The sequence below is a fragment of the Papaver somniferum genome, chromosome 11 (assembly GCF_003573695.1).
Source record: "Papaver somniferum cultivar HN1 chromosome 11, ASM357369v1, whole genome shotgun sequence".
In the NCBI taxonomy this organism is placed as follows: domain Eukaryota; kingdom Viridiplantae; phylum Streptophyta; class Magnoliopsida; order Ranunculales; family Papaveraceae; genus Papaver; species Papaver somniferum.
The window spans coordinates 68,302,440-68,311,992 of record NC_039368.1 but is presented as its reverse complement, the minus strand read 5'-3'; the positions used below and the strand labels follow the sequence as shown (position 1 = coordinate 68,311,992).

The window sequence follows — 9,553 nt, the reverse complement described above, 5'->3', positions numbered from 1 at the left end:
GGAAACTGCTATACAGGTTTTTTTTTTTTTTTCTTTTCTTTTTTTATGGAAAAAATAATAAAGTAATCAAACAATAAGGTACTTAAGATTTACAATGTCTTTTTTTCAAAAATATTGGATATCACACTAGATTGTGATATCTTTAGTTGTATTTGAGTTGAGATATTCTTCATATTCTTTGCGCGAGTTTCCTTTGCTATGTGGTCTGCAGCAGAGTTGTATCTTCTATTAATATAGTGCACCTGAGCTTGAGGAAGCTTTTGAAAAATTGTGTGAGTTGCCTTGATGGTGTTCTCTGCATTCCAGTCTAGGATTTTGCATTCCTTCCTGATGGTTTCTGCTAAAATTTTGCAATCTGTAACTAAGGAGACACTGGACAAGATATTCTCACTAAGCCAAGAAGAGGCTTTCAATAAAGCTTTTGACTCTGCATGGAAAGCCGAAATAGCCCTATCTGATCCAGCTGCGATGTGCATCAAGGTTCCGTTGTCTACTGAATACAGTATGAAAGCATATCCCATGGTGGAGTTCTCCTTTTTAAAAGCCGCATCTATTAATATAATCCAATCTGAATTTAATCTTGTCCATGTTTCCTTGAAGTTTATACCTTGCTATATCCTTTTACTCTTGTTGAACTGTTCTTGAGGATATTGTTGTAAGAATATTTTTTTTATTTGCTCAATAAGAGAGTTTGGGTTTGGGTTTACTTTGTCAAAAACTACGGAGCATCTACACTTCCATATGAACCAAGAGATTGTTGCAATCTTATCTGTGAATTTAGAGAAATCTGGTCTCGTGATCCACTCTTTAATCCAATATACTGTTGAGTCTGTATTAATGCTTGAGTTTACTGCATCTAAAGAGAATCCAAACCAAATAGCTCTAGCAAGTGGGAAAGATCTTATTAGGTGTTGCTCTGTTTCTTGGGCTTGAAAGTTGCACATAGGGCAATCCTTAATAAACTTTTTATTACGAGCTCCTAGTCCAGCATTGGTTGGTAGAGCTTTCTGAGCTAATTTCCAAATAAAAAGTCTAATCCTAGGAATCACATTGATTTTCCAAATCTTTTGCCAAGGAAAATCGATATTGTTGTTGTTTTCTTAGTCTTATTTTATCAGGAAATTGTAGACATTTTTCGCTGAGAAGGTACCAGAGGAGTGATGCTGCCATCTTATATTATCTTGTTCTTGAGTGCTCGGAGAGATGGCAAGGATTTTTTTCTTTTATATCCGGAGTGAAGAGATTATCTAGTTTATCTTGATCCCAACTTTCTTCTTGTGTAATCAGATCGCTTATTCTTTGTGGGATTGGTTTTGGAATGTCCATCGGTTGCTGAATTGAGCCTTCATTGGGTACCCATTTATCTTCCCAAATTTTTATCGACGTTCCATTTTTGACTTGCCACACGAAATTACCTTTAATAAGACTTAGACCTTTTTGAATGCTTGTCCAAATCCAAGATAAATTCGAAGTCCTAGAGGCTTCTAAAGGTGGTTATTTGGGAAGTATTTAGCTTTTAGAAGTTTAGCCCAGAGCTGGTCTTTTTCCGAGACAAGTCTGCTGGCCAATTTCGTTAGAAGAGCTATGTTGAATTTATGTGGGTTTTTAATTCCCAGTCCACCTTGAGAATTTGGTTTGCAAAAACTGGCCCAAGCTTTAAAATAACCTTCTCTTTTTTTGGGTTTATCTTTATTCCACCAGAAGTCTCTTTGTATTTTATCCATTTGATCTAGAGTTTCTTTATGAAGATCCAGAATTTGTATCTGTTAAGTAGGATAACCTTGTAAAATTGATTTTATTAACACCGTTCTTCCTGCTTGAGAGAGTAATTTTGATTTCCAACCTTGCAAAGTGGCATAATATTTTTGAAGGAGGGATTCAAAATTTTCTTTTCTTTTCTTATCAAAAAAGAGAGGTGTTCCTAAATATTTATCATTTTTTGTCATTAAGGGAACTTTTAGAATTTTAGCTATGATTTTTCCGTGTTTCGGGTGAATTCTATGGCTGAAGTAAATTTCGGATTTTTGAAGGTTTATCATTTGACAAGTAATTTCACCAAATTTGGATAAGATGTCTAGAAGACTTTTTGCTTCCCCCAAGTCAGCCTTTGTGAAGAGAAAGCAATCATCAGCGAAAAAGAGGTGGGAAATATTGGGAGCATTTTTGTTTATTTTCAGACCGGAAATTTTCTTTTTCAAAACCGCTTTGTCTAGCGGCCTAGAAAGAATCTCCATGCAGATTAGGAAGAGATAGGGGGATAGGGGGTCACCTTGTCTTAGCCCTCTGGAGGTTTTGAAATGAGAGCCCGGTGAGCCATTTAGAAGGATGGAGAAAGAGGTGGTTGAAATACATTGCATAATGAGGTTAACCTAGGAATCACTAAAACCTAGGGCAGTTAGGGCAGATTTAATGAAATTCCATTCCACCCTGTCAAAAGCTTTTGGGAGATCTAGTTTTAAAGCAAAATGACCTTTTCTGGATTTCGAAGTTTTCATTGTGTGGATAAGTTCGTGGGCGATGATGATATTATCGGTGATTTTTCTACCAGGGAGAAAGGTTGATTGGTTAGGAGAAATTATTTTGTTAAGAATAGGCTTGAGGCGATTGGAAAGAATTTTTGATATGGTTTTGTAAATAGTATTACTCAGGCTAATGGGCCTAAAACCCGTTGGTGTTTGAGGAGTGGATATTTTTGGGATCAGAGTTATGTAAGAATAGTTTAATTTTGGGTCTAGAGCTCATGATTTAAAGAAATATTGCACCGATTGAATTATATCTGGCCCTAAAATATCCCAATTAGCTTTAAAAAAACCTAGCTGAAACCCATCCGGACCTGGATCCCCCCATTGGTTCATATTAGCGATAGTGTTCCAAATCTCTTATTTTGAAAGAATTAAAGTTAAAGCTAGATTTTCTTCTTCAGAAATGCAGGGATCAATAATGTTGGATAAGTCTTCCAAATAATTAGGGATCTGCGAGGTGCCTATTTGAGAAAAATGGTTTATCAAAAGGGAGTTTATTTGCTCTCTTTTTCTGAAATCCTGAGTCCTAAGGGTTTTCTAAGGGTATGGATTGCATTTATTATTTTCCTATTGGAAGCAGTAGCATGAAAGTGCTCGTCGTTTTGGTCATATTCCTTAAAGAATTTGTCCCTTGAAATTTGGTGGTAGTAGTCATTTTTGATCTTGTACCAATCTCCTAATTTGGGTTGAAGTTTTTTAATTTTTTCTAGATTGGCAGAATAGTTTCCTGATTTATGAAGAAAATCAATTCTATTGTTAAGATATTTGATATTCTTGTAGATATTTCCAAAGACATCGGAATTCCATTTGGAGAGGTCGGACGATAGGAGCTGAAGTTTGGAATAGATGTTCAATTTTTGATCACTATTTGAATGGAATGTCCAGGAATTGGCAATTAAGGTGGAAATGGAAGGATGAGAGAGCCGAGATCTAATGCATCTAAAAGTTTTTTGTAAAGATTGTTTATCAAGGTGAGAGTCTGGTAAAAGTGGGGTATGAATGATCTGACCCTACTCTAGAAAGATGACTTACCTTGGTATTAGGGAAGTTTTGTGTCCATAGGTATGACGTAAGAGCTCTGTTAATCCTTTCACAAATATTTGTGTTTCCTTGTTTGTTGTTTGACCACGTAAAAGGAGCTCCCTCATACCCTGCATCTTGAAGTCCCATTGAGTCTATAGTCTGAATTATGAAAGACTTGCTGCTGGAACTAGCTTTGTTTCCTCCTTGTTTCTCATCCGGGTCCAGGATGACGTTTAAATATCCAATAAGTATCCAAGGTTTGCTGACTTGTTTCGCAATATCAGCGATACAAGTCCATTGTTCTTCTTTTTCTTCTGTTTACACTGCACCATAGACACAGGTTAGTATCACCTCCTTATCTCCAATTTTTGATTCAAAATGACATACATTTAAATTAGATGAAATCAAATTCATCTATATATTATTATGCCACGCTATCGCTAACCCTTTTGAAATTCCCACGGACAGAACAATAAACCAATCAGAGAAATGAGATTTTTTAAAGAATGGCTCCATTCTAATCGACGGTGTTATAGTTTCTGCTAGAAAAACTATGTCAGGCTTGTAAAAATAATTGAGGTAATTGAAGTGGTCTTGAGTTAATGGAGTTCCAATTCCTTGGACATTCCAAGAAAGGATCTTCATATAAAAAACACAAAAAAAAACACAACAACCAGTGAAAAAAATTCAGAGGACATGAAGAGATTATAAGGACACTTCAGCACACTATCTGGAGATAAAAAGAGAATACTGAAAAATGAAATCAAAAAAAGGAGTCGCTAGGACGATAAAAATGATAGGAGATTCAAAAACAGAAGGAAATGAAATTAGAATAAAAACAGCAAACTGCAGAGAAAGAGGAGATGAAACACTAATGTAGGCACAACACAGTAAAGCAGACACAACACAGAGATGGACAAACCTTGCACAGAACAAGATACACAGAAGGGGATAATGATAACAGACCTAAACTAGATCAACAGCTGAAGGGAAAGTAGAGAACAACTAAGAAATTTAACTAAAACAGAAAATTTAGGGTACAAGATAGCAAATATACAGGGATGTAAACAACAGATAAAAAGAAGTAAATTTACAACTAAAACAAGAATACAAAAGATACAAGGAAATTATGAAACCAAAAAAACAAGGAAGGAAATAAACCAAAAGATACAAAAGATTACTGAAAATAAAACAGGAAACTAGCAATCAAGCAAGAAATGATTATAGGCCCTAGTGGTTTCCTGATGCTGTATTTGAAGATATGGTTGTTCATTTAACTGTTGGAGTTAGTTGCCTTGTCTTTTCCTTTGCCTGCCTCAGAACTTGTCTGACCATTAAACATTGGTGGGGATGATTCATGTTGGGTTCAGATGGTTCAATCATAATGATGTCAATGGCATCATCTGTTGCAGAACTAGTTCCAGCTTCATTCAGTCTCAGTCTTTTAGAGGCAGGCATACTTCTATCACTACTGAAATATTTCTCCATTGTATTCCAATTACTCCAATAGTCTTGTTCAGCAAATGATAGTTGTTGCTGTGATGAAGAGGCTCCAAGTATTGCTGCTTTCATTTCACTACTAGGTAAGGGGGCCTCATCCAAGAAATCCAGCATGTTATGGACTTGTTGAAAAGCTTCTTCAGGTCTTCTATCTTCTTGGCTCACTATTTCTTCATCCAAATATCTCCGAAAGTCAGTGCATGTAACCACAGAAGCAGGATAGCTTGTTGACGAGGAAGATAATGAGTCTTTAGTCCATTACATGCCTTCTTGCACCATTGCAGGTTGAACTTCCATGTTGGCATGTGCATTAGCTTCTTGTTACTGAATGTATGCTTCATGTTGTTGTTGCAGAGCAGCCATGTATGCCTCCATTTTAGCCTGATGTATTTCAGCTTGTTGCTGTGCAAGTTCATATCTTGCACAGTGGCTAATCTTATGTCCAAGTAGGTCACAAAAACCACAAAAAAGTGTTGGGAAATTATGGATTTCAAAATTCACCCTATTGTAAAACCCAAGGGCATTTTCAGCATTAATCGAAAATCGAATATGAGGTCTAATATTAACTAAGGCTTTGACACTGATTGAAAACTTGCCATCCTGATGGCGAATTGGAAAACCAAAAGAGGTAATATGACCATTGACAGAAAAGTATCTCCTTAAGTTATCACTAGAGACTTGTTCAGGGAAGAGATTGTGAATGGTAATAAAAAACATTTCCATTGTTGGATACCAATTTCTAAAATCATCAGCGATTTCAAGCTTTTTGAGACAAAAAAGGTCCCCAAAAACTCTTCTAGTATCTAAAGATAAAACACGATTCATCTCATGCTCAAGTTCAAATCGAATAATAAAGACTGGAAATCTGTTTTTTTTTTGGATAAGTCAAAAATATATTCTCTATATAATAATAGAGTTTTTTAACGCGTTCTAATTCACCGAAGCCCACATTCACCAGAACTCCACGTTAATTCTCGCTTCTGGCCCTACCAATTTAATTTTTTTTGTAAATTTATTGTATTTAAGTCAATAAAATTCAAAGATGATATCTTTCATTCTAATAATAATATAGCTAAATCTAAAATGTTCTTCTAACCTAAAATAGTTAGATTTTAAAAATCTCATAACATGCCAAATATGTACATATTAATGGAAAATTTAAAATATCTTAAATATATTTTTCAATCATGATAATCACAAAATCCACTTTTTCATCATGATAATCAACAAATTAAATAACAAAACCCACAATTGCATCACTATAATCAAAGAATTATGCATTCCTACAATAAATAAAATAGTTATCACATAATAAATAAATAACGTCAAATGTCCAATGTCCGTTTACAGTCTCGATAAAAAGAATTTTCCTAATTACAACCTCAAACTATCAATTAAACTCCAAAATAGATAAATCGAAAAAGAAAAAAAAAACTGATTAACCCGGTCATGGGTACTAACCTTTTGCGCATATCCTGTACAACAGTAGAAATTTTTGTTAGTATTTTGGATGAATAGCTGAGAGCAAAGATTATGATCTAGAATACATAACGAGCATGAAAAAACTAAAACAATCAATAATCATCCTGATTTCACTATTATTTTTCTTAACTTTATTTTTTCCATAATTAAAAATAAAATATGTTTAGAATAGAAAATGGTTTAGATATTTTGTGTGCAAAAATAACTGCACACACGCAAACTGACCAAAATGTTAAAATTCTAAAATACTTTCTTAATCCTTAGGTATAAAAGGAAACAAAATTATCTTTTCTTGAATTTTTGTGGTAAATATAACAATAATTCCAAATACCTCGGTATTATTTCTATCATATTACCAAAATTACTCTTCTTGGCTCGACGTCTCTCTATAAAACGTCCTACCCAAATCAATCTCATTGTTTCGGCATGCCTCTTCTTCATGTTCATTTTTTTTTAGGGTTTTTCTATCTGCAAGCTAATTTGCTGTTTGATCCGTGGTTTTTATTTTTTTATTTTTTATTTTTTTTTTTGCAGATCAAAGCAAGAACCGCACACGATTAACAGTGCCTCTCTCATTTGAGAGCAGCTTCGGTAATCTTCTCTATCCTTTTTGTTTTCATTATCAAAAACCTAGATTTTTTATTTTTATTTTTTTGTTCTCGAGATCATGTTGATTTTTTTTTATGGTTTTTGTCTGCAATCTAATTCTAATTTTACTGTTTGATCCGTGGTTGTGTGCGTGTGTTTTTTTTTTTTGGCAGATGAAAGCAAGAACTGCACACGATTAACAGTACCTCTCTCATACTGAAGCAGCTTCGGTGATCTTCTCTATCCTTTTTGTTTTCATTATCAAAAAACCTAGATTTTTTTCTTTTTTCTTTTGTTCTCAAAATCATGTTGATTTTTTTTAGGGTTTTTTTTGTCTGCAAGCTAATTCTAATTTTACTGTTTGATCCGTGGTTATGTGCGTGTTTTTTTCTTTTTTGGCAGATCAAAGCAAGAACTGCACACCATTAACAACGCCTCTTTCATTCGAGAGCAGCTTCGGTGATCTTCTCTATCCTTTTTGTTTTCATCATCAAAAACGTAGATTTTGTTCTTTTTTTAGTTCTCAAAGTCGACGATTAAAAATCGTGATTCTTCTACTTTTTGTCAGCAGGTTATTTATTTGCACGATGCTGCTGTATACCATACCAGATTACCAAAATCACGTAACTATAGGCATACTTCTTATTTTCCATTCCTCACACATATCACAATATGCAACACTCATGGATCACGACCAACTCTTTGATTTCTTTTCCGGTTGCACCAGTATTGTTAAGTGGCCATCTATATCAGATGTGCAAGACACTCGTGGTTCAGATGCTAGCAAAGAAGGTGGACACACTTCGGCACAAATGATTTTGTTGAGAACTGTTAGCTTTATCAAGATAAACCGGTATTTTTTGGAGAACATTTTTTTGGAGAACTTAATAGCTGATCTAAGACTCAATACATATCCGATACATATCGGAGTAAGTCGGAGTAAGTCGCAACTGCGAGTTACCAAACGCCACACGAAGGGGGGGATTGCACGTGTTTTGAATTTAGTTAGTATGTATCTGTTTAATCTTTACTGCCCCCACAGATCTATGTGATTAGACACGTATATCCTAACCCAATTCAGTACCCTCCATTAACAATAACGTCCCGTTTCCGGCATGCCTCTCTTCAAGATCATGTTCATTTGTACCCTCCACTTGGACCCATCGAATAACTCTTTGCCGTTCAATGCAGGAGTTTTTATGAAGTTTTTTGCGTGTCTACTTTACGAAAGATAAAGAGGACGGCTGATGAGGTTAGTTGATTTTTCACTGTCTTTCATCACTGCAGTTGAATGTGTCAACTCTAATTCCAGATTCATTTGCAGGTTCGGGCACAGTAGCAGAATTAAAGAATCCGGTCCATGTGTTCAGTCAATATCTGCATCATCCAGCCTTTACATGGTTTGATGAAAAGAAAACAGAAAACCCATGTTGGATACTACAAGCATTTAGTGAATGCATAATTAGTTATTATGGCTTGCGTACGTTTTGACCAGCAATTGGGTTCAACTGGAGATACCTTTTTAATGTTTCTCTTTTCTTTTTCATTTTTTTGATCATTGGATTTTGATAGATGGTAAAAGCAATTTCTCTTCTAACCATCTATATTTGTGCAGAACTACAGGTGCTTTTGATATCTTTACACCAACAGAAAATATTAAAGAAATATAGAGAAGAAAATTCGGGACAAATTAGCTTTTGGTGAATGTACCATTAACCCAGAAGAGGCAAGACTTTGTAGTCATCTTACGTATTCGAGAACTCTACACGCATTAATTGCTTTGTTGCTGGTGAACTTTTTGGCGGGGATAGATTTATTACCTTTGCGATCAAAAACAAAATTATTACCTATCTTTGAATTTGTATTTTTGATTCTTACCTATTGGTTCGATTGTTATAGTGTCTGAATGATTGGGCTTCTCCTTTCGGTACAGGGTTAATGTATGATGATAAAATTGACGTTGTGGTGTTTATAGTTGTGTGGGTGCTTTGTACTATGGTAGGAAAATTTTGTGTTGTACTCTTTGTATATCTCGGACATAAAATTCTATCCGCCTCATTTTACATGTGGCCTTTTGTGCTTACCAGCAAAAAGTAGACTTCGTGTAGCTTAGTTGTACTTACCGGTGTCATTTCACATGGTCCATTTGCTAACTTTTGTTTTCTTTTTTTTTTGGTAGTCAGTGTATTTGCTTGCTATGCTAGGCAAATTTTAGTGGTTTGATAAGTACTTATGTCTTTGGCTTATAATCTACGTTGGGCTTCATTGCAGCACATAGAAAAGGGGTATGTTGAAGGCCGTTGTAGCTTAGGCTTAGTGATGCTTAACAATGCCATTTTCAATGTCACATTGGTTATACCGTTATAGTTAGTCCGTACTTTTAAAGTTAGCCCATACTTTTTGATACAGTGCGGAAACGTTGAATAGAAATAATATCT

General features: G+C 34.9%; 1 long non-coding RNA gene across 4 annotated transcripts; it reads left to right on the top strand.

The window, feature by feature from the left end:
- Positions 1-6,924: 6,924 nt before the first annotated feature.
- Positions 6,925-9,137, top strand: LOC113321149. Of its 4 annotated transcripts, none has more exons than XR_003346496.1 (6): positions 6,925-7,118; positions 7,289-7,345; positions 7,518-7,574; positions 7,687-8,123; positions 8,307-8,367; positions 8,440-9,137. It is a non-coding gene; the product is annotated as an uncharacterized LOC113321149 (long non-coding RNA). The 4 variants fall into 4 exon arrangements; XR_003346498.1 differs by having other exon boundaries at positions 7,687-8,367; positions 8,440-8,595; positions 8,731-9,137; XR_003346495.1 differs by having other exon boundaries at positions 7,687-8,367.
- The last annotated feature ends 416 nt before the right edge of the window (positions 9,138-9,553 follow it).